We start from the raw sequence: 24,405 nt of genomic DNA, 5'->3' as shown, positions 1-24,405 counted from the left end.
GGGACATGGGGTGCCTTCGCTGCTCCACTCAGATTTCATAAGGAGGAAAAATCAAAGTCTAGAAGTGCTTGGATAAGGAAAAAAACCATGCTACAGCAAGATTCGATGCAAATCTTTGTTCTTCTCCTCCCTCGCCATGATTTCTCCCTTATGATCAGAATGGAGCCTCAATGTACTAAGGTAAACTGAGATTGGCTTCAAGAAGAATTTTCCAGCTTCAAATTGCTCTGCTTCGCGTGCAGTTTGGTGGAAAGATTGTCAAGATATCGAATTAGTCTCCTCCCCCTTCATTTGTCTCCGTGTTTGATGAGAAGAAGCCATAGACATTAAGCTTTTAATTAAGGCTTAATCTTTAAGATCCTAATTAAAGCTTAAGCTTTAACTTCATAAAGACCATTCCTATTGCAATAAAACAATTGGCATGTTGGAAATCTCGACAGAGGGGAAGTAGAAAGCTTGTGTTCAAGATGACTGGGTGGACTACATTCCTTAGCTAGACTGTAGATGTGCACCTCCAAGGATGCGATTACAACTTGCATGTGTCCAAGTAAGCGCTTGTTCTGTTTAACAAAAATAAGTATTGTGATGCTATAATTTTCTTGGTTTAGACCTTATATCTAGTTCCTTAAAGCTTATTTTTCCAGTCTAAATGGTTATTAGTATTAATTTATAATTGATTTTACTTTTTTAATTCAAAAATGCTTAAAATGACTCTAAAATTATATATATAGTTTTTAAAAAAATTTATGGGTAATTATTTATGTAAAATAATATTTTTATTTTTATTTTTATTCTATTAAAAAAATTCAAATTTTTTTGAGAATTTTCAGACAATATTTACTATGCTTTTAAATTTAAAAAATAATTATTTTGAGTGAAATTTTCAATCTTTTTTAATGAAAAATATATTTTATATCAACAAAAATTATGATATATGAGAGTACAATTTATAATGCTTTAGGGAATATTTTTGAAGTTTAGAGAAAGAGAAACAATTGAATGTTATTTTTTAAAGAAATATTCATATAAAATAGGGTGTTTCCAAGCAAACTAGGAGTGTACGCACTACACTGGTTGATGTCATATGAGTATGAGAGGGACGTAAGAATATTCTCGATTGTTGTTAAAGTTGGTAATCTCTACACAATAATTAATAGGAAATAACTACAATCATAAAAAATTCATCAACAACACTGAAATTTACAGTTTGCTAAATGATGGAATGAGGGAAAGCTTCAATATCTATGTTGAAACCCTACATTTTATTTATATAAATATTGCCTAGGTGCTCAAGAACATAAAAACTGGAGGACCACTAGCTAACAGAGTTGGACTACTACGATAAAATAGTATCATAGATACTTGAATGATTTTCTAGCTTTGGAGGCCAAGGACTCTACCCCCACAGGTCTTCCACTAGTGACCAATGCTTTTGCCAACATTTCTATCGTCTTCCTCATGAAGCCATTTAGGTTCACCTCGTCGAAGGACTTGACAGCGATGCTCTCCAACATTGGCATATTGATCATGTTCATCAACGTGTTGTACCTTTGGCTTGAGAATAGGTCATGCACCATTTTGGCTTGAATTTGGACTTTGGGGTTGGGAATGTCAACTCGGCTGATGCCACTGTTGGTGTGGACTATCACTTTGTCCATTCCTAACATGTCATACACATCCCTTTTTTGTCATCTTTCCACTTTGTTGGGTAGGCTCGGTGCTTTCTGTACCAACTCAGGGCTCATCTCAATTTCTACTTGGCGAGCTTCATTCTCTAGATCCACTATGACAATGTCGCGGTTCCTATTGAAGGTCCGAAGGAAGTTGGCGCACTTCTTGTAGTCAATGGCTTCTGCACATACTTCTATAGCTTACACTACTTCACGAGTTGCTTGATGGTTGGCTCCTCCATTACGACGTCTTCCGAATTCAGGATGTGCCTGAATTTGAATTCATTGTAAGCCCTTGTTTCCAGCAAGAGTCCTTACTTTGCATGCTCCTCCTCCGAGAATGGAAGTTTGTTGCTTTTCTCTTGACTTGCCATTGTAGGTACCTGTCATAATACCATAGTTCACCATTAGTATTCTTTAGATCATTTTTGCAAAAAGACATGTAGGCAATAGAAGAAATGCTTATGGAAACTAAAATGCTTAATTAAAGAAAGGAAAATTTTCTCTTAAATAGTCCATGCTTTTTCACGAAAATTTATGTTACTTTTCCTCAATCACAAGTTGATTTTCATCCATTCTTTTCAGCTTTTGGTTTCATTCATCTTACATGTCTTACATTCATCTTACATGTTTGCTTCACCATTCACCTTACCCTTTCGATTTCATTCATCTTGCATTCATCTTGCATGTCTTACATTCATCTTATATGTTTGCTTTACCATTCACCTTATTCCCTCCCCTTTGGAATTGAGAAGAATCCTTCCTAGGATTAATGTTTGAGAGGGCAAGGGCATTCAGCGCATGCTCTCGATGTTTTACTTTCACATGAGCCAATCATAGAAGTTCGGATTGTATTCTAGATTAGCATAGCGGTCCATGTTAAAAGGATAGATGCCTACTTGAGTGATGTAGGTGAGAGTATCCATGAGGAAGTCACCCAAGTCGATTCGATTATCAATGTGTAACTCCTCCTCACAGTGAGAATTCGATCTAGATATTGGTGGATCAAGAGGTGCTCTTCCAGGGGTCGGTTACAAATGGTGGTCAATACCCTATAGGAGGTTGGAGCTACATAAGTGGGGTCATATTCTAAGGTTTTGATGGCACAACATTGCTTAGCGTTAGTCATGATTTGGTATCCCTGTTGCTCCCATCGAAGTTAGAGAGCATACCATTTCCTCAAGGAGGAGTCAGAGTCAGCTAGCTTTGTCGTCTCTTCTAGCACTTGGCCTATTGCAGTGACTTTGCTCCTACGATATGATGGGATCAACCATTGTGTGCAAGCTTGCTCTTGAGAGATCTCATTGTCAATCAATTCCTTGGCTACCTACCTCAAGAATCTTGACAAACACAAACTCATAGTTCTCCTAAGTGCATGGCAAGGAGCGCACTTCCATTGCTAATGTCTTATTAAGGAGGCCTAAGTCCAATCGTTCATAGTTCTAGGCTAGTGTGGTGAACGTGGCGTCCAAGCATCTGATGTAGGTAACTCAATCGTCCCTCGTGTTTGTGGCTAGTTCCATGGCCATTGTAAGGATAGATTTACGCTTACAAGAGGGTCTAAGGCCTACAAGAGGTTGGGTTTTGGTTGAGATGGATAGATCAACTACTGATGCCTGCCTCATGGGTGGTTCAATGGAGTGCATGTCAGTCACTTGTGCAATAGATTGGTCATGCATCTCGGTTAAAGCACTATTCTTGGCTTGTGCAGTAGTTGGGACACTGGAAGTGTTAGGTTGAGTTGGCCTAGGGTGAGGGTCAGATGGTTGTGGCTTCTTTGGTTTATAGACTCCGTGAGATTCTATGGATTTTATACTTTTTGAGGTCATGTATTTCTCATCCCTAGTTGGCTCACCTCTTTGTGGAGATGGGTTGGAGGGCTTGGATTGAGGAGCACGCATGCCATTCCTAGTCTTGGGCAACCAAGTCCAGTTGTTGCCTTCATAGTAGCCTTGGTGCACAATAGGTCTTTGAGTACCCATCACGGATTAACTGTTCGCCTACTTTTGTAGCACCAGCTTTGCCTTCTAGGCTCACAATTTTGTGAGGGTTGGCTTCTAGGCAGCTACAATTGTCATTTGGGCACCCATTTGAACTCCTGCTCAATGGTCTTGGATGTGTCTCCTTTAGGATGTAGCCAACTTGTCTTCACAGGATGGGTCAAGTTACAACCCCCCTCCTTAGACCTTGCATTAGATTCCTCCATCAATGGCATTGCAGGCTTTGATGGAGTTGTGTTGCCCTTGTTGCAAGCCGTCACTATCCAAACAGTGCCAATGGCATAGTCATCATTGCAATATGTTTGTTTCTTAAATGTGTGTCCTAGCAGTGATTCCTTATCAACGGTCGTAGTGTTAGGCAACACATAGAAGATCATAGGTAGGCTTTTAGTCTCAATAGAGATTGCTATTTTTCACTTTCCCAGTAGTGAGTACGATTGTCCTCCAAATGGATTGAGTTGAGTGTTGGTAGGCTGCAATTGGGGCTAACCAATGAGGGTCCAATGATCATGCATAGGGATGTTACAATCAGCTCCCTCATCAATGAGTGTGTCAAAGATGTGTGTTTTCTAGGCAATCACTGATATGTGTAGGTAGGCAGGTGCCACCACTTCCTCATCTTCATCTTCAATTTTCATGATGTTGGCCACTTATACCTTGACAAGGTTGGGTTGGCTATACATTCTCCTTGCCATCATGCAAATTAATACTGGGGGCATGTCACTAGGCTTACCAATTGCCTTAGCAGCTTGCTCATACTCCTCACTATCCGATAACGGCAGATAAATTGTGGCTAGCACATACATCCAATCTCGCTCATCCTCCAGGACAAGGGATATACTTGGTGAGTGACCCGTATGATTTTCTGACTTGCACATCACCCTACAACATGACTGAAACGGTATCTAAGTTGATGGGTGTAGTCTTCCAAGTGTCCATCTCTACCCTTACTTCTTTCATTCGGTTTCCTAGGGAGATAAGACCATTGCCCCAATCTTCTATGACTCATGCATTGCACATCCAGAGTTGGCCTAACAGGATGTCGTAATCCACTCCATTCATGACAATGAATTTCACAAAAAATTGGACACCTGCGATCTTCAACAAATAATTCTTCAACACTCTAAATGGCCTAAATTTCATTCCATTAGCCAATGTAACATTAAAACTAGCATTCTTGATAGGTGGGTTACCCAAGCCTGAAGTACTACATGGCTAAGCACATTGACTCCTGCTCCCATGTCCATGATCCCTTTTTGTGTGGCATCTCCTAATGCTATGAAAGGTAGGACTGCATGCATCTTTGTGCCCTCCCAAAACTGGGTATCTGAGTTACCATGACATGATCATGTAGGTTAGATGCCTCTTACTCCATTGGTCCTTTAATCCACTACTTAGGTCCTTGCCATAGTATCAGATGTTTCCTAAGCAAATCTCCTAAGATTAGAGTCACCGAGGTGGTCACTAGTATTGTAAGAAGATTGCTAGCTACTTACTCTTCTTCTAGTCTAGTGTTCCTTGGCTAATGGCTCTAATTGGTTCACTAGCCCATAGCGTATAGGCTATGTTTAATCGGCACTGCTTGTGGTACGACCGCATCCCTCGACTTTGATCATGGATGCAATATTGGTGTGCTTATGCTTGAGAGATCATTGGTCTCATCTTTCAATATGGACTCAACATCCTTAAGGTGCTCTTGGACCTCTTTCACCCACTCCTTGACTTTCTCTATGGCTTCGAGCTTGTGTTTTGGGTTGGGGTACTCTCCAAACTTTGCACTCCCCTTCTCAGCTGTCTTTGGATCTGATGTTTTTGCCTCTGTGTTTGTGACTTTCTTTCCTGTGGGCAATGTTGTAGCACCCTCCATTTTAAGCATAACCTTGGCCTTTATCCTCTTCTTCCTTCACCTACAACTCTTTTTCCCTATCAAGGCTATGTCTAGATTGCTAGGTCCAGGAGGTAGTGATATACTGATCTGCTTTGTCTGTCTGTGCGTGAATCATGACATGTAACGGGATAGTTGTGTCCTCTTTTATCATTTGTCGCACTAGAGGGTGGCTTTCATCTAGGGCATTTGGCAAACATGTGAGTGATTCCACACTCTGGGCATCTAAGATCCGGTATTTTCTTGATTAGCCTGCTCCGGTTTAGGGAAGTATGAGGAGATGTATCCTAGGTGACCGCAATTCCAACAAGAAATTGGTTCTTGGGTCTACCCCCCCTAAGCCTTTGCCTCTACCTAGTGCCATCACCAGTACAAGTCAATAATCCATAAGGATTGCATTGTCACCTTCGTCATATGAGACATAAGGGTGGATGTAAGGCTCTTTGTCGTTCGGCTCCTCCACATAGTGAACTAGAGCATCACTTGGTGGATGGGTTATGTAGGGTCCAAGTGGTCTAGGTATGCCTGTGGGGTTTATCTCCATCCTAGGAATGGCCAATGTGGCATCATTGGGTGTTGGGAGAGCCAATGGGGCTCCCCTGTCGAAGAAGTTTTGCAGCCTATTTGCTAAGTAAGGATGTCCATATGGTTGCAAGTATGGGATTCTCCTCGATAGCATGCAACAATGCCAGGTATTGTGGCCGCGAACCTATCTCAATTGGTGCAAGGTTGGGATCTTGAGTTCTGACACTCGACTCGCAAGTGGTTTCCTCACAATACATGTATTGGACATGAGGGCATGTTGGTCATTTCATCATCTCTTGTAATTTGGTTAACTCCATCTTCATCTCTCCTAGGTCATGACTTGGGTTAGTGCCCTTCCCTTTATCTTGAGTACTTGGGCCTGATCTTTCTCTTAACGTTGAAACTCTCTCAGAGTTTCTGGCATTAGTCTCCTCTCAGGTCAAGCTCCTAGAGCTTCTCTCTTTGAGTTGGTCGTCCACTCTAATCACCTCGCCAAAGACCCTAGCTAGCGTGTCTTGCTGCAAGCTTGAATTGCCTACCAAGGCCTTGTAGAGTTCCTCACTTCATATCCCATTGACGAAGATTGTGGAGACCACTCTTTCGGTGGGTTGCTCATCACCAATTGGAATTCTCTTGAAGAGAGTCCACACATGGGTGACATAGTCTCTGATCTCCTTTTTGTCCCTCTTCTTGACTTTCATCAGCCACACTAAAAGGTTATCGAAGTACCCAAGCTTAGAGAATCTCTTAATGAAGAGACTCTTGAGGTTGCTGAAGTTAATTCGCTCAACAGCATCTAGACTCCTGTACTGGGTCCTACCCTTATCACCTAAGCATAGATCGAAATCTTGTGAGTGGTGTGGGAGCTTTCGCTCAACCGCCAAAACCCTCGGACCGCTTATTGTTTCAAGCGTTCCAAGCTGAGCACTAATGGCTACCTCTCACATAACCGATGCGCCATCCATACCTACGGGTGTAGTGAGCTTACCTCCATGCCGCTCGAGTTACCTCCTCTCCCGCGCACTCCGATAGCTCCACGATCCAAGTGCAAGCTTCAAGCAAGCTCCACGCTCCAAGCTCCATTGCTGTGAGCAAGACAAGACAAGAGAAGAGAAGAGAAGATAAGAAGAGAGGAGAAGATGGAGAGCTTCTCCTCCTCGGTCCCTCACCCTCACACACTCACTCCCTCACACTCTCACACTCCCTCTCTCAAGCACAAGCTCAAGAAAGCAAGAACAAGAAGAAGAAGAAGAAGAGGAGAGCTACTTTTGGCCATACACAAGAATGAGCTTCTCATTCACTTTTCAACTTTATATACAAAACCCTAAATCCCTTTTGGGCGGTCATCCCCTTTTCCCTTTTTTATATGGCCGGCCGTAGCCTAGGCCCTTTTCCCCATTGTCCTTCTATCTTCCTAGCTTCCTTTCCACCGCCCGTCTACATTTACAAATTGCACGGGTGAGAGCCCGGCGCTCCTTGAATTAAACCATGATGCGCTTGCGCTTGCACTCTTTTACAATAGTTTGACTTGCGCTTTTCCTTGTGCGCCTTTGTCTTCCGTTTCTCTTTGCCTTGGCCTTTGTCTTTGTTTTCTGTTTTAGCTTTCCGGATTTTCCACCGCCTGGTGCTCTTTTACAAGATTTTAGGGTGCGCCTTTGTATTTTAAAATGCACCTTTCCCCTTTTGTATTTGCCTTGGACTTTTAAGGTTGCCCTTGCGCTTTTGGCATTTTCTCCTCTTCTTTCTTCAGTCGGGTTACCTTTTTTCCGCCTTTGCCCTGCGTCTTCTTCATTTCCCTTTGCTTCCTTCATGTTGGGGTTAACATTACCCCCCTCCTAGATGAGTGTCAGCCCCATGGCACTCACCGGCGTAGGTAGCAGGCTGTAGCATGCACCGAAGACGCGGGTGACAAGGATGCCTGTGGTTTCCGTGGAGGAGTGTTGATGGTGGTGTGGCAGAAGGTCCTGGGGGCCTGTTAGTGGCCAAGGTGGCTGGTGGAAGGTTGTTGCAGTTGGTGGTAGGGCTATTCTGTGTTGGAAATTGCATTGATGGCTAGCACAAGTGTTGGTTTGTTGGGGATTCTGCACATGACGATGCTTTGCGGGCTTGTCGGATGGTAAGGGATAAGCATTCAGAGTTGAGTGTTGATGAAGAGCGAACAACACCTTATACCTGCAATTGGAAAACCTCGCATGTGGTCTCTCCTTAAGGGGTAGTGCTAGTCTTCTTATCGTGCACAAGACATATTTTGATTAGTTTGGGAGACAGGTCGAACTCTAAGCAAGCCTAGAGTATTGTCCTGCACTTGAGGACCCAAATTATGGATATACTTCGGTGCAGATATTATGTGAGTGCTCGTGCATACTTAGATATTACATAGTTAGAAGGCCGTGGGCTAGTTTCTCATAACAATGCGTGGATGAAGCAAAGTTGTCCATGTGGAGAAGAAGTACACGTGAAGGTATATGAGACATCCTTTGCATTGTGACTGCACGACGTAGCATAATTGAGTACAAGGACACCGCACTTTCAGTAGCTGGAAACTATTGGACTTTCTTGATGAGTACGGTGTACTTTTCATGGCCAATCGTGTGGTGCTTATCACCACTGATTGCAATGGTACTAAGGTAGAGTGCAAGAGAGAATTGTGCAAGTGGGTCAGGGTGACAGGTCTAACCATAGGCGAGACAAGATCCCCAGGTATGTCCTGCCCTGGATGTGCCCTGAACCATTGTGGGTGAAAGGGCTAGGGGATTAGGGACGAAGCCAGTCGACCAAGGTCACTAGACGTACCTAATTTGAGGAGCCCTAGGTGCTGTGCTGTGATCGTGGGTGCTGCTTATCTTTTCATTCGTTTCTTTTTCTTTTCTTTTCTTTTCTTTTCTTTTTCTTTATTTATTTATTTCTTTCTTTCTTCTTCTTTTTTTTCGGACTTGCTTGAGTACAACCATTACAATATGTTGAGGCTATCAGCCTTTCAATGGATTGGAAAATGTCAAGCTTTGAAGGCTCAGGAAATGGATAGTACAATGATGATTGTGCCCTAGCCTCGTTGTTAGAGAAGCAGTTGTTGAGATGGGGAGATACACTTGAGATATTGCAAACCTCCTTGCGACACACGCGATGTTGATACAATTTGAGGGAACGCCTGCCGTGAGCCAACTACAGAGCTTGACCCAGAAAGAGAGCGTGGCCCATGAATGTGCATTGGTCCATGCGATGTGGGTGGTGATTTTTTGCTTTCGGCAGCATGGCTTTGTTGTGGCTCTTTTTGGGGCCAATGGTCTTGCGATGATCGGGCATTGAACACTGTCGCACAAGGACCTGTATTATCCTGTATCCACTTGTCACATCGTGAGAGTATATGCTCGCTTGTGTTAAGTGCACCGAACAAATGCAGTCATGATAAGACATAATTTTTTCAGAATTCTATGATGTCTATTGGGATGCCTATTTCATTGCTTGTTAAGGTCGCATACATTAACGAGAAGTAATAGGAATGTTTACAAGTGGGGATCTTGCCCCTTTACTCATCAAAAAACAAAATGTTCTGGCATGATAACTTGTCAAGATACTTGCAGATCATAGGGATTTAGTCGATAGGTATGAGGCGGGGTGAGTCCGGTTGGCTAGGCGATCGGGGCGGTGCTAGTGCGGGGCTCCCTTGGGCAGGGAACATGTCGACCGAGACATGAATGGTGTAGTCCCGGGCCGCGACCGTTTCCAAAATGTCCTTGAACAGTTCATTAAATTCTTCCCTTTCCCGAGCTGCCCTTTCTGCCCTTGAGCCTTTGGTGCCCGAGCATGCGTTGGGGGTCTGTGCAACTGGCGTTGCCACATTTTGTGTGCCTATCTGACCGTCTGCTCCCCTGGCCCGCGGATTCTTCGGCCTTCGTCCGAGGCAGTGTCGCTTAGGGCCTCGCTTCTTGGCATACCTCTTGAGGGTGGGCACATAGCGCTCCAGTGGAGGGGCGCGTGCCACATGCTCCCGTCGTCTGTGAAGAGCGTCCTTGCATGCCAGGTGTGCATGGTTCTCCATGTGTTCCATCTGGAAGCCTACAAGATGCAATCCAAGGGTTAGACCTTGATACAGGATACAACTATTCGTAGGAAGGGATTTTAGTGTGGTTCATCAAGCGCTTATGACAAGAAGGGGAGGGGTGAGGTATGCAGTGTTTGTCGTAAAGGGATAGCCCCCATGCTGATGTTCGCTTTGCCTCCAGTCATTAGCGGATATTGGCTTATGCTAAGTTGCGTGGACTGGTTGTCATGGAGTGGGACAGGGCACATCCTCGGAAGGATAGACCAAAAAGGGAAGAAGGTGTATAGAAAAGGGGTTGCACCCTGTCTACACCATCAGTGTTGTTGGTCATGGCTTTCGATAGCGGCAATGTGGGTTACATGCCCTGCACGTGGAGGTGGGGGTGGTCATACGGCTTTTAAATGTGTGATGAGAGGAGGACTTGAGGAGCTTAGCCTGTCAGACCCAACTCTTCTCCCTGCGCTTGACTATCATTACTTGTGTGTGTTGATATTGTTTATACAAGGTGACACAAGAATCAGTGTTTATTTATATACATAATGTCACTTCACGAGGACAAGAACCAATTGTAGAAGTCGGGGTTGTACTGGAGCGTGGCACACACATCTAGTATTCGTGGCAGCTTACTTAATACCGATAGATATTTTGCCACATCGAGCAGCATGGAACCTTGTCCGAGTCTACTAGCAATGTGTAACTCCTCCTCAGTGAGAACCTTATCAATCAAAGGACTCTCTAGGCTAGTTCTAGCTAAATCCGTACCCCGAATGCCAGTTAGCACTCGAAGGAAAGTTGGTGCCACATAGGTTGGGTCTCTTTGAGACCGCCATTTGGCCAATCGCTCCTCTGAGACTGTCATGATCTGAGCCCCCAGTTCGGCCATTACAACGCGGCTTTCGCATCAACACTGCTTAAATTGACTCTGGCCTGCTGATAGTCGCTTTAGTTGCTCTATGTCTACTAGATTCAGTCGGCAGAGCATTTCATTGAACGTGACTGTTAAGCACAGTTTGTCAGCCTCCTCGTCAGAGATGAGTCGCATGCGTTCATGCAGGAGTCTGTCGTAGTGCTCGTTAAGATGTTCTTGCTCTTCCCATGATAGAGGAAAGGTCAAGTAATCTCCAAGCTGCTCCTTGGGGATTGTGCCCATGTCTGCAAGGACCTAGACATGTGCGACCACTTTGAGCTTAGCATCCAACTCAGTTAAGTATTCTGTGACACTTCTATGTTCAACGAGGGCTTGCTCGGTTGCTATCTCATGCAAAGTTCTAAGAATTTCCTTAGGCTTTAGCATGGCTGGGAGCTCACGCCTAGATGAGCAAGATTAGTCAACGCTAGGATTTCTTATGCTCTTGGGGTTCTCACGTTTCTCCTGAGGTTTTGCTGCTATTTCATCGTGGTTCTTTTCGGATGTGACTGGTATAGATTTGTCACCCTGTTGTGACGACATTGTATCCACTCTTAATTGGTCAATGCAAGTTCTATTGTCAGTGGATAGAGTGTTGCAAGCAACTGTTGATGGCAACGGTTTCTTTGGTTTTTCAGAGCACACAGATGTGTCTGAGGTTTCACCACTATTAGGAGAGGCATCAGTGGGCTCATTGGTGGATGGACTCGATGCTTTATTCATCAGCTCTCTAGCGCCCTTCGTCTCAATGTTGTTGGGGTCCACAACCACCTGCAACTGTTGTTGTTTTCGTTGTTTTCTCCTCTTTTTCTTGGTCAGTGCAGGTGCATCTAACGGCTCAGGACCTTGGGCTAGATTGACCCGCTGATGTGTCCTCAGGGGACCTAGTTGTGGCCTGTGGAATATCCTTGCCAGGTTGCGTGGGTACAACTGTCTCCTTTTCGGAGAGTCTAGCCCTTCAGCCAACTCCCTTGTGTGTAACTCCTTCAGCCTAGGGTTTAGGCACTTTGGAAGCGTTGGAGTTGTTGAGGAAGTTGGTTGTGACACCTCCTCCACAGGTAAACTTCTAAGGACATGTTCCACAAGGGGCATTGTCACGGCCAAGGGCTGTGACTGTTGTGGTCCCTGATTGGAAGTAGTAGCAATTGGTTTAGTGGGCTGGCTACCCTTGGTGGATTGCAGTGTCAAGTCCCTAGGGCGATCAGAAGTGGTTGTGTTTTTTGTTGGCCTTTGAGCACTCATCTGTGTAGATCGAACATGAGTTGGAACATGAGTTGATCTAGTCACATTAGGTGGCTCAGGCATATCCTTGGGTCGAGAGATACAAATGGTGTCATGTCCCACCTCTTGGACGATTGGAAGCTTAGATGGAGCTAGGGATTGGAATTGAGCAGTTGCCCTTGACAACTGTTGTAGTGCTTCATGTGTCTGTTTGGGAAAAGAGGGCATAGGAGATCTAGGACTCGTAGGTGGATGTGGCACTAGCTGAATGATTTTCTCAAGGCTATTAGACGATTGCGCCATTTGCTTTGTTGAGCGAGTAGCCTTGCCATGAGCAATGTTGTGCCTATGATGTTTGTTCTCCCCTTGGGAAATCAAAGGCTCATTGGGCACTAATGGCTTTTGTGCACGCTCAATGGTTACATATGACATCTGCTTATTAAGCATGCTAGGTTGAGGCTCTTTCTTTCGAACACTCATGTCTGGTTTCTTGCCTCGAGACTAGAGTTTCTCTTAGATTTCCTCCTGTGCTTCGTTGCTTTTGATGCACTCTGGCCTTCAGCTGATAGAGGCAGTTTAGCAGGGGATTTTGGTACCCAAATCCATCAGTTGCCTGCATAATACCCTTGAGCACGAAGCCACGCCTTGGATATCCATCGTGGCGTGGTGCTAGCTCTCCATCGATGCTTGCGTCTATAAGGCTTGGGCTTCTTTTGGGGTCTTCTACGATATTTGTAAGTCCAAAGCCTGTCCTTGGCATTGTCTCTCAACCTTTTTGGTTCAGGCATGGCCTCACTGGCTCTCGTTGCTCGACTTGTGCTTGTATTAACTCTTCCAACAAGTCCTTGCTCTCGTTAATGGGCTCGACTGTTACGTCAGCACCTTCCTTGCCTTTCCCTTGAGGGTTGCTGAGGTCACCCTTGCTAAAGGTCGTGACTATCCTCACACCCGGTAATGTCAAGTGTATCCTCTGAGCTACGTAATCTGCCTCACACTTGGTAGCCTTTTTGAAGGGCCTTCCTAGGAGGATTTCCTTTCCACTATTCTTGCTATTGGGAGGAACATAGAACAGGAGTGGCAAGCTTTCTGTTTCAATTGTTACAAGGATTCTGCACTTCCCTAGAAGTGCTTGTGGGTGTTCCCCATAAGGATTAAGAGTTGCACTAGTCGGTGTGAGCTCTGGTTGGCCTAGTAGGGTCCATGATTCATAGGTCAAGATGTTAAAATCTGCTCCTTCATCAATCAGAGCATCGATAGTATGCTCTCTTTTTGCGGTGAGTTTGACCCTAAGATGAGCAGGTGGTACTATGTCTTCATCTTCCGGGTCCTGTCTTGTAAATTTAAGCCTTCCGACAGATGCCCTTGAGTTCCCACTTGCATGACCAGACGTGGATTCTCCACCAATGTCTTGGGTTGTCTGTGCAGTGTTGCTCAGGGTACATCTCTCGTCAAGAGTGTCATGTCTAGTCATCTTGGCATTTGTAGCTTGCTGATGTTACATTTCGCTCTGACTAGACATGGTATGAACACAATGTCTTTGTATTCTCGTGATGTGGCCTTTTTGCCCTTGATGGCTAGATTGGCCCGTTGAGGTTCTAGGGTCTCTGTTTGTCTCTATCCGGGCACGGGCTTTTGGCTGCTCTTTTGCAAGTGAGAATCCATGCTCGTGTAGAGCCATTACTTCACTAGGGTCCAATTTGGAAGACCTGTCACGGCGCGCGTTTTCTCTCCAACCTACTCGGGGGAGGTGCGGAGGGGGCGCCCCCTCTGCGGGGGTCCGGGGGGGGCAGTCCCCCCAGGCCATAGGGCCATTACGGTAAAAGCCATGCACAATTTGGAGGACCGTTTATAGCCAAATTTGAACCACTTACTCTAAGTTTTAGCTCAGTAATGGATCCATGATATGGTTTCGGCTCTATATGGTTTCTCGGTTAATTTCACTGTCTTCAGGTTAAAATTTGAGAAAATCTAAATTCGGCCTAACAGGTCCGAATTGCAGGGTCCGAGTGGGTCACTCGGACGGGCCAAGGCACATGGGCCGAGGGCTAAATTCGGACGATTCGGACGAATTCGGACGAGGTCACTCGGGCGGGCCGAGGCACTTGGGCCGAGGGCCGAATGTGGGACATGGCCGAGGGCCGAATTTGAGTCTCGAATGGGTCGACTCGGACGGACCGAGGCCGACTAGGATTTGGTCGAGTGGGCCGGGTGGTCCGAGGGCCGATTCTGGGCCTCGGACCAGAGTCGACGTGACTCGGACGTGTCGAACGCCGCTCGTGTTTTTTCGCCGAAGCTCGCAAAATTCGTCGTGCAAGGCGCTGGGGGACTTCCCCCTTGTCGAGCAACTCTAGATTGGTCCTATTACTGTAGGGGGAGGTGTAGAATTACCTGGGTTAGCCAAAGATCTCCCTGATGCCAAGATTGAAGCGGATTTCCTCGCCAAGCTTTCCTCTTCTCTCCTGCTCTCTTGAAACCCTGCAATGCACAATGTGGCCTTTCTTGTCACTTCTGGCCCTTATGCCCTCTTCCAGGTATGGCCTTGGCACCCCCAATAACTTGCTTGCCGACCTTAGGTATCACAAGTAAGTTTTTAACCACATTTGCACGATTCTTGCCATGTTTCTGCCCTGTTTTGCAACAGTAACCCTAATGCTTATTTTCTTTGTTTTTCTTTGTTTTCTCCTACTCTAATGTTGAAATGTGCAATGTCCAATTATTGGAATATTGTTATTGGTACCCTAGAGGGGTATCATTGTGTGATTTATGGTAGCCACATAGGAGGATGTGGACTTCATGGATAGATGTGGGACAAGGGTCACCACAAGTTGAATGTGGATCAGAGGATGCCACATAGCAGGCTATTGTCTTGAGGTTCTCTATATAAGAGACCTGCCATTGTATGATCATTAAGCATTGGAATATATTGTTGAGTGTTGCCTACATCGTTGTCTCTCCATTATGGATTTCCTTGTATTGGAATATTGTTATTGGTACCCTAGAGGGGTATCATTGTGTGATTTATGGTAGCCACATAGGAGGATGTGGACTTCATGGATAGATGTGGGACAAGGGTCACCACAAGTTGAATGTGGATCAGAGGATGCCACATAGCAGGCTATTGTCTTGAGGTTCTCTATATAAGAGACCTGCCATTGTATGATCATTAAGCATTGGAATATATTGTTGAGTGTTGCCTACATCGTTGTCTCTCCATTATGGATTTCCTTGTGTATTTTGATCCTCCATAGCATTGCACTAATCTTGCATTGCCCTAGGCTTAGTGGCGGTCTCATTTAGTTTCTTATCATGGTATCAGAGCCTTGTTCGTGGTAAGGAGCTCAAGAAAGCAAGCCAAGCTCGCGGTGGTCTGGTAAGAGGAGCAGTGTTGCTTTCATTTCCTGTTTTGGGAGCAGATCTCTGCAGGTAGCACAACCGGAAATTGCAGGAGTGCATTGTCTCAGGTTGAGACGCCCTTCGCGGTGAAGCAAGAGGGCAGTATATGCTGCGGGAGAGGGCTTTAGCCCTCGGCGACCTTGTTTTTTTGATTTGAGGCCATTTCGGGGCCTGTTTTGCAGACGGAAGTTTTCTGCACGCACTCAAGAAAAGGCTCAGTTTTATGCTGTGCGACCACTGTTCTACAGGTCGGTGAAAAGTTACTGTAGAAATTGCATCGTATGCTTGTGCGCAGAGACATTGGGAGTTTCAGAATCATCCTTGGTTCCTGTTTATGCAAAATCGTCACTAGGAAGTGACTGTGTGGTCAAATACCACTTTCGCCAGTTTTGCAGATTTGCCCTTGTGAGGGTGAAGCTGTGTTTTTTGCAGTGACAGAATTTCTTGCAGTATTCTGTAATGGCGTCTGATTCTCTTTCACAGATTGTCACTGAAAAGCTTGACAAGAACAACTTCCAGGCATGGAAGTTTAGAATGACGAATTTCCTTATGGGAAAAGGATATTGGGAATTTGTTGCAGGAAATGAAGAAGAACCAGTTCTTCCTGATGTTCCCAATCAACAACAAATGCAGGCATTTAAAACATGGCATGAGAGAGCCAGGAAAGTTATGTATTGGCTGTCTATCAGTATTTCAGACTCTATGATTGTGCATATTCAGGATGCAAGTACGCCAAAGGAGGCATGGGATACTTTGTCAAAAATGTATAGCACAAATACGCAAGCCAGGAAAATGCAGCTCAAGCAAGAGTTGCATAATGTGCAAAGAGAAAGTATGAGCATCAACGACTACCACATGAAGGTGAAGAAGATTGCAGATGCGCTTGCTTCCATTGGGTCGCCAGTGGAAGATGATGATTTAGTTTCCGTGACCTTGAATGGTCTAGGAAAGGATTATGCACAGTTTCGGACATCCATTTCAGTTCGTGAAAGATTTCCTGATTTTGAGGAGTTGATTGCTCTTCTAATTTCTGAGGAACAGAGAAATGGTGGTGCATCTTCTTCAGGAGGAACTTCAAAAGAAGCTGTCTTCTACTCAAATGCTGGAAGAGGTAGAGGCAGAGGTAGAGGAGGCCGATTTGGAGGCCGTGGCAGAAATCAGAATATGCAACAGACTCAAGAAAACCAGTCCTATGGAGGAGGACGTGGTAACTCTAGAGGCAGGGGGAGCCAAAGAGGTCGTGGTGGATGGCAAAGAGGCCAAAATGCAAACAGTAATGTTGAATGCTACTACTGTGGTAAAATGGGTCATATGGCTAAAGACTGCTATAAAAAGCAGAATGACATCATGAATGGAAAACTGCAACAAGGGAATTATGCATCTTCTAGTAGACAGGGTGATGACAGAAATGAGCACTTGTTTATGGTGCAGCACATGAACAATTCTATGACAAGTGCAGAAGAAAGCAATGATGTATGGTATGTTGACTCAGGTGCATCAAACCACATGACAGGTCATGCAGAATGGATGGAGGATGCAAGGAAAATGGAAAAACCAGGATTTGTGGAGACTGGTGATGATACTGCACATCCTATTGTGCAGATTGGAAAAATTCCCTTGTCTATGCAGGGTGGGAAAAAGAAATACCTGTCCGATGTATTTCATGTCCCGAATATCACCAAGAATCTGGTTTCAGTTGGTCAAATGGTTGAACAGGGCTTGCAGGTCAGATTTAATCCTCATGGATGCTTTGTTGAGGATATGAAAAATAAAGGTCGCTTGATAGCAAAAGGAAAGAAGAAGGGCAGAATGTTTACATTGGATGCAGACATGTCTGAATTGAGTGCAGCAATGTTTGCACATGGGACCGGTGTAGTTGCAGATATTGATATCTGGCATAAACGCATTGGTCATGTTAATGTACAGCGTCTTAAATCAATGCAGGCCCAAAATATTGTTGCAGGATTGCCCAAATTCAAGGTTGCAGAAATGCATAAGGTATGTGAAGCCTGTCAGTTTGGAAAACAGGCAAGGAAACCATTTCCTAGACATGTTCAAGAGAGTGAGAAGCCATTGGAATTAATTCACTCTGATGTGTGGACAACTAAAGCTGCATCTCTTGGAGGCTGTCATTATTTTGTCAGTTTTATTGATGACTATAGTAGAAAAGTTTGGGTGTATTTTATGAAAAAGAAAAGTGAAGTTTTTGGGCATTTCAAAACTCTTAAAGCTATGGTTGAAAAAGAAACAGGCTTGCAGATAAAATGCCTAAGGTCAGATGGAGGGGGAGAGTACCTCTCAAATGAGTTTGTAAAGTTCTACAGGAGCTTAGCTATCCAGCTGGCAAAGCATGTGTTTGGAGCTTCATTAGTCGCAGCTACAACAAGCACCTTCAAGTTGCAGTTTATTAAAAATCTTGGGGTTGATAAAGTCATTGATTATACTGAGGAGCAGTACGAGGATTATCCTGAGAAGTACGATGTGGTGTTTGATGCAGTGGGACAATGCGAAAGAGCAGTGAAGGTTGTGAAAGAAGGTGGCTCTGCTGTCATTCTCACAGGACCTGTAACTCCACCAGGCTTCCGATTTGTTGTGACTTCAAATGGAGCTCTTTCAAGGCCACTCAGAAGACTCAGTCACTTCCTTCTCGCCACCCGACCGTCATCAACAGCATCGAAATCTGCAGCCCAGATGATTTCGAGGTGCAGAGACTGTTGGGAACGTATGGCTACATAAATGATCTTATCTTGTGTGGTTTGAAACAAGCCTTAGCCCCTTAGCCTCTTATCCTTTCCATACCACTCCCTAAGATGAATCTCCATATGGAATATCTTTGGGAATCAAAATATATGTCAATCTTGGTTGTGGCAAGAGTCACATATTTAGTCAATGGCATATATGGCATAGATATTTTTGTGTCAAATCTAGTGACACATGTAATGAAAGATTGTGAACAATGATGTGCTCATTCACAATCTATACCTATGGATGTATTTTTTATTACACCTTTATTTGCGGGTGCCTTGCCCTTGCATGGACATAAAATGGATGTAATTCTCTCACCCATGTTTATGAGGGTCCTCTGCCCGAGCCCACGGGTGCTCAAAAAGGATATTTGATTGTGGTGTGCAGGAGTAGTGTACGTTGATGATGCACTACATGGGTTGGTTCCTTCTCCCTGACACATGGGGTGTCTAAAAAGCACTTGGGTGGTTCCTCCCGAGCAGCATGGTGCTCGAAATGGACTTGAGGTGTCTAGGTTGCTAGACACATGCACACACATTTGTTGAACACTCCAATTTGTCATTGAGGGGGAGTGTTGAGAGAGTGAGTTTGGCAATGCCAAATCATTGGGGGTGAGAGGTGAGATGGTCACACTGATTGTACATTGAGGAGGGGTGTTGAAATGTGCAATGTCCAATTATTGGAATATTGTTATTGGTACCCTAGAGGGGTATCATTGTGTGATTTATGGTAGCCACATAGGAGGATGTGGACTTCATGGATAGATGTGGGACAAGGGTCACCACAAGTTGAATGTGGATCAGAGGATGCCACATAGCAGGCTATTGTCTTGAGGTTCTCTATATAAGAGACCTGCCATTGTATGATCATTAAGCATTGGAATATATTGTTGAGTGTTGCCTACATCGTTGTCTCTCCATTATGGATTTCCTTGTGTATTTTGATCCTCCATAGCATTGCACTAATCTTGCATTGCCCTAGGCTTAGTGGCGGTCTCATTTAGTTTCTTATCATCTAATGCATCCAAATCACAAAGTAAATACCTACACTACTCCATCTCTCAACATAAATCTCAAGAAAAACAACAAACCTACTTGCCAAGGAGATCGAATACCATCTTCAACCCCCTCGCTTCCTACCTATCTCAAGCACCGGTTCGGGGAAATCCCTACTCCAATGCTCGATTCGAAGCACGCAAGCGCTCAAGGCTTGAATTCGTTGGTCCCGGCAACGGAACCAAAATGTGGGAGCTTTCGCTCAACCGCCAAGACCCTCGGACCGCTTATTGTTTCAAGCATTCCAAGCCGAGCACTAATGGCTACCTCTCACATAACCGACGTGCCATCCATACCTATGGGTGTAGTGAGCTTACCTCCGTGCCGCTCGAGTTACCTCCTCTCCCGTGCACTCCGGTAGCTCCATGATCCAAGTGCAAGCTTCAAGCAAGCTCCATCCTCAAGCTCCACGCTCCAAGCTCCATTGCCGCGAGCAAGACAAGAGAAGAGAAGAGAAGAGAAAAAGAGAGGAGAATATGGAGAGCTTCTTCTCCTCGGTCCCTCACCCTCACACACTCACTCCCTCACACTCTCACACTCCCTCTCTCAAGCACAAGCTCAAGCAAGCAAGAACAAGAAGAAGAAGAAGAAGAAGAGGAGAGCTACTTTTGGCCACACACAAGAATGAGCTTCTCATTCACTTTTCAACTTTATATACAAAACCCTAAATCCCTTTTGGGCGGTCATCCCCTTTTCCCTTTTTTACATGGCCAGCCGTAGCCTAGGCCCTTTTTCCCATTGTCCTTCTATCTTCCTAGCTTCCTTTCCACCGCCCGTCTACATTTACAAATTGCATGGGTGAGAGCCCGGCTCTCCTTGAATTAAACCATGATGCGCTTGCGCTTGCGCTTGCGCTTGCGCTTGCGCTTGCGCTTGCGCTTGCGCTTGCGCTTGCGCTTGCGCTTGCGCTTGCGCTTGCGCTTGCGCTTGCGCTTGCGCTCTTTTACAATAGTTTGACTTGCGCTTTTCCTTGTGCGCCTTTGTCTTCTGTTTCTCTTTGCCTTGGCCTTTGTCTTTGTTTTCTGTTTTAGCTTTCCGGATTTTCCACCGTCTGGCGCTCTTTTACAAGATTTCAGGGTGCGCCTTTGTATTTTAAAATGCACCTTTCCCCTTTTGTATTTGCCTTGGACTTTTAAGGTTACCCTTGCACTTTTGGCCTATTCTCCTCTTCTTTCTTCAGTCGGGTTACCTTTTTTCCACCTTTGCCCTGCATCTTCTTCATTTCCCTTTGCTTCCTTCGTGTTGGAGTTAACAAGTGGTGATGAGCAAGATCAATGAGGCCGTTGGCCTCACAAACTTGCTCAAACTGCTCTATGAAGCTGTATGGGTCGTCGTTTGGCTAGTACTTGTCTAACTGCTTAGCCATGATAGGAATTCTCGATTGGCTCTTAAAGCCCCGATTAACTCCTAATCTTGCAAGCAACGAGATTGCCAATGGAGTGGTGCTCTACTCTACTAACGAGTTGTCTAGCAGTCGCTTCGTAAGAAACTCGCTCAACATGAGATCACCTTCTAGTGCTCTTTCCCTCTCTACGTCGAGGTCCTATCCTATTTCTACTTACTAGTGCTAGCACTCGCTGAATCTCGTGCAATTCTATATTCTGAAATAGGATTTTAGCTTTTTGCTCTTGATTGTAGGCTGCTAAGCTTTTATCGGGCCTTTCGCACTAGTCTCCTCTCCTCTTCGAGGTCCGCTATGATTTCCTTGGATGGCCTATCATGATGGTCCCCGTTCGGGTGGTCTGCAGATTGTAATTGGTGACTGGTTGCTGGATTTTGGTTGGAAAATCCCCTAGATCAAGCTCTTTGCTACGTTTGTGGTTAGTGCTTAACTCTGTCATATCCACATCTCGTACTCCACCAAGTTGTCAATAAGATTAATCAAGTTGGGTAGCTCCACTCCTCCAATGGTGTCGGTCCTTGCTTGGTCCTATACTTGGGATTCTCAACCACCCAACTACATTTCAAGGTCTTCTCCTATTAGTGGGTTCATTCTGATTGTTAAGTCTGAGTGAGTTCCTTATTATTTACAAACAGTCCTCAACTTACACTCACTCGGTGTGTGTGAGTTCTCTCTTCTGTGCACTGTGCAAAATCAAGCTTTCGGCTTTTCTTAAGTGCACTTCAAGTGCTAGAAAACAATGTGGGTGTGAACACAAGGTGACAATTGCAGCCCTTGCACTCTCATCTATGTACTCAGTCTAATGGGACTCTAGGCTCGATTCCTAGCCATTCTTGCTGGTGATTAGGGTATGTGTTGTGTCATTCAGCTCATTCAAGGTCAAATTGGGGTCTGCTAGTTAGCCTATAGCTCTAAGTGGTCGAATATGCTGATATGAGTATCAACATTGTTCCTGGCCATTTGGCTGCAATTTCTAGGGTTAGATCTTCTTTAAGGCTTTTGGTGAATTCTCATGATTGTGGGTTGTACTCTCCGTCATTCAGACGCTCTAAATTTGTCAATTTTGATGTGTCAAAATTTGGTTTGATTGTGCAGTGTGTCTGATTCCAAGAATTGGATGTTCGATTTGACATGTGTTTGATTTTAGCTATCTGATTCACTGTCTGATTTGGAATGTTTAATTTTGAATGGTCCAATTTTCGTGTCTGATTATGGGATGTTCGATTTTAGAAATTGAATAGGGTATGTTGATCAGATAGGATGGGTTGGTCTGATTGTTGAGCATATCCGATTGCCAAAATCGAACAGGGGTGGTTCAAGTGTCCGATTTTCAAAATCAGACGAGGTTTGTTGGCCATCCAATTCTTGGAATTGGACAAGTGTAGGACATCCGAGTGTCTAATTCTGGGAATCGGACACTGGTAAGGTGGTCCAATTCCACCATGGATTTTGGCCAAGGGGCCAAAATGACAAAAAATCAAATCAATGACATGATTACGGACAAGCTAGCAATTGAGAACTTCTAGAATGCAACTATGAACATAAGGCAAGATTTGTATATACCTGGGATGCGCTAACAACACCGGTGGGAGTCGATCAATTCTTAGGAAACCTTGGCTGTCCAAGCTCTATGTGTGTGTGTGTGTGTGTGTGTGTGTGTGTGTGTGTGTGTGTGTGTGTGTGTGTGTGTGTGTGTGTGTGTGTGTGTGTGTGTGTGTGTGTGTGTGTGTGTGTGTGTGTGTGTGTGTGTGTGTGTGTGTGTGTGTGTGTGTGTGTGTGTGTGTGTGTTATAAGATCCGAGATACACGCTCGACTTTCTTATGTACTTAAAAGATATATGGTAAATATTATGTTGGCACAAAGAGAGAACATATGAGAGAAAAGAAAGATGTAGAGAGAGAGAGAGAGAGAGATTGACAACACACTAGGGACTGGAAGATGGGCCAATCCCCCCCCTTGTGGAGTTATATTACTGATAAGAAGAAACCTCCTCCATTACACATAAACCAGTTCTTACTTGTAGATCTTGGGAACAATATCACGGTTCCTTGCACGGTATACAAACGGCTAACACTTGCACAACTTGGAAATTGGCACCTTTTGATCCTTCTTGAGTCTCTCCTTCTCTCCTACACAATATGTGTAGGGATCTCCTCTTGGAGCTTAATTTCAGCAAAACTTCTGCAGCACTTGCACCTTCTCTCCTACACAATATGTGTAGGGATCTCCTCTTGGAACTTGATTTCAGCAGAGCTTCCACAACACTTGCACCTTCTCTCCTCCTCTTGGATTCATGCAAAGTGATGCTTCCTTCACCTCCCCCACACCCAAGGAGAGCCTCCTCTTTTATAGGCTTTCAAGATCTTCTCTTCTTGGAGAGAGACTTGAGTGCCAAGATTGGAAAGGTTGATCTTCATGCAAGATGTGGCTATTTCGGGACCTACTCTACAACACCAATTTCGAGATATCTCTTTGTGTGTTGCTCGAATGAAAAAACATCCAACACAAAGTTATAGATCTAATTGTTTCTGATAACCCTAGCGGGCCGTTTTTAGAGATCGTCTTTCTATTCCGAGATATTTTAAAAATGGATTCACCATGTCTATTTTCAAAAGGAGAGCTTTTTAAATTATACTCTTAACTTGTGGTCCACGCAACCACCTTGAGCCATAAATAAGGAGATTTCATTAGATTACTTTGGGCCTCAACCTTAAGATTGAATTCCACACAAAAGCTTGTGTCATTTTAGACCTTAGAAAGAGAAAATCACTTCTCTCCTTACTTCCAGAGGATCGCATCTCTTGTCTTTCTTTAGTGAGAGAATTACCTCTCTCATCTTTCTTAATGAAAGAAAAGACCTTAAACCTTGACTTGTAAGGGAGAGGATGACCCGAAATGAATGCAATGCCCATTACACACAAGTAAACGTTCCAGGTGTCCTCGGATGCACACATAAATACATTTACATAATGCTAATGCACTTCCTCTTCTTATAACTCAATCCATCTTCATTTATGTGTAACTCCTTGGTTCTTATGTACACTCTTACACTTGGCAAACACTTCTTTCCCCCTTCATAACTTGTACTGCATGTACCAAATATCCCTATCATAGTGCTTTGATCACCCCATTAAGTGATGCACTAGGAATACTAGTCTCTAAATGGTCTAATGGCTATACTAGATCATCATCAATATTTAAAGAAAAGTGAGTCATAAATTTATTAAATAGAGAATGTGTAATAAGCAATCAATTTAGTGACACACACACATACACACATACACACACACACACACACACTCTCTCTCTCTCTCTCTCTCTCTCTCTCTCTCTCTCTCTCTCTCTCTCTCTCTCTCTCTCTCTTAGTGCCACAAGTGAAAATGAGGTCTCACTGTGCTTCCCAAGGTCTTAAACCCTTGCTGGTGGACTCAATCTTAATCTTCTTGATCACTCCCCGTGCGACTCTAACACCTCTAAGCACTCTTTTTTCCCATTTTTTTCATGTTTCTACCGTGTTTTGGCCTATTTCACAGCAACAACCCTAAAGCTTCCCGCTTCAG

At 44.4% G+C, this 24,405-nt stretch overlaps 1 pseudogene; it reads left to right on the top strand.

The window, feature by feature from the left end:
- Positions 1–6,106: 6,106 nt before the first annotated feature.
- On the top strand, positions 6,107–18,379 carry LOC148011238 (2-methylene-furan-3-one reductase pseudogene; annotated as a pseudogene).
- Positions 18,380–24,405: the final 6,026 nt, after the last annotated feature.

This window comes from Lygodium microphyllum, chromosome 28 (genome assembly GCF_053477565.2).
Source record: "Lygodium microphyllum isolate KBCC chromosome 28, Lygodium_microphyllum_v1.1.10, whole genome shotgun sequence".
In the NCBI taxonomy this organism is placed as follows: domain Eukaryota; kingdom Viridiplantae; phylum Streptophyta; class Polypodiopsida; order Schizaeales; family Lygodiaceae; genus Lygodium; species Lygodium microphyllum.
Note: the sequence above shows the minus strand (reverse complement) of the source record. Positions and strands in the feature narration are given on the sequence as shown.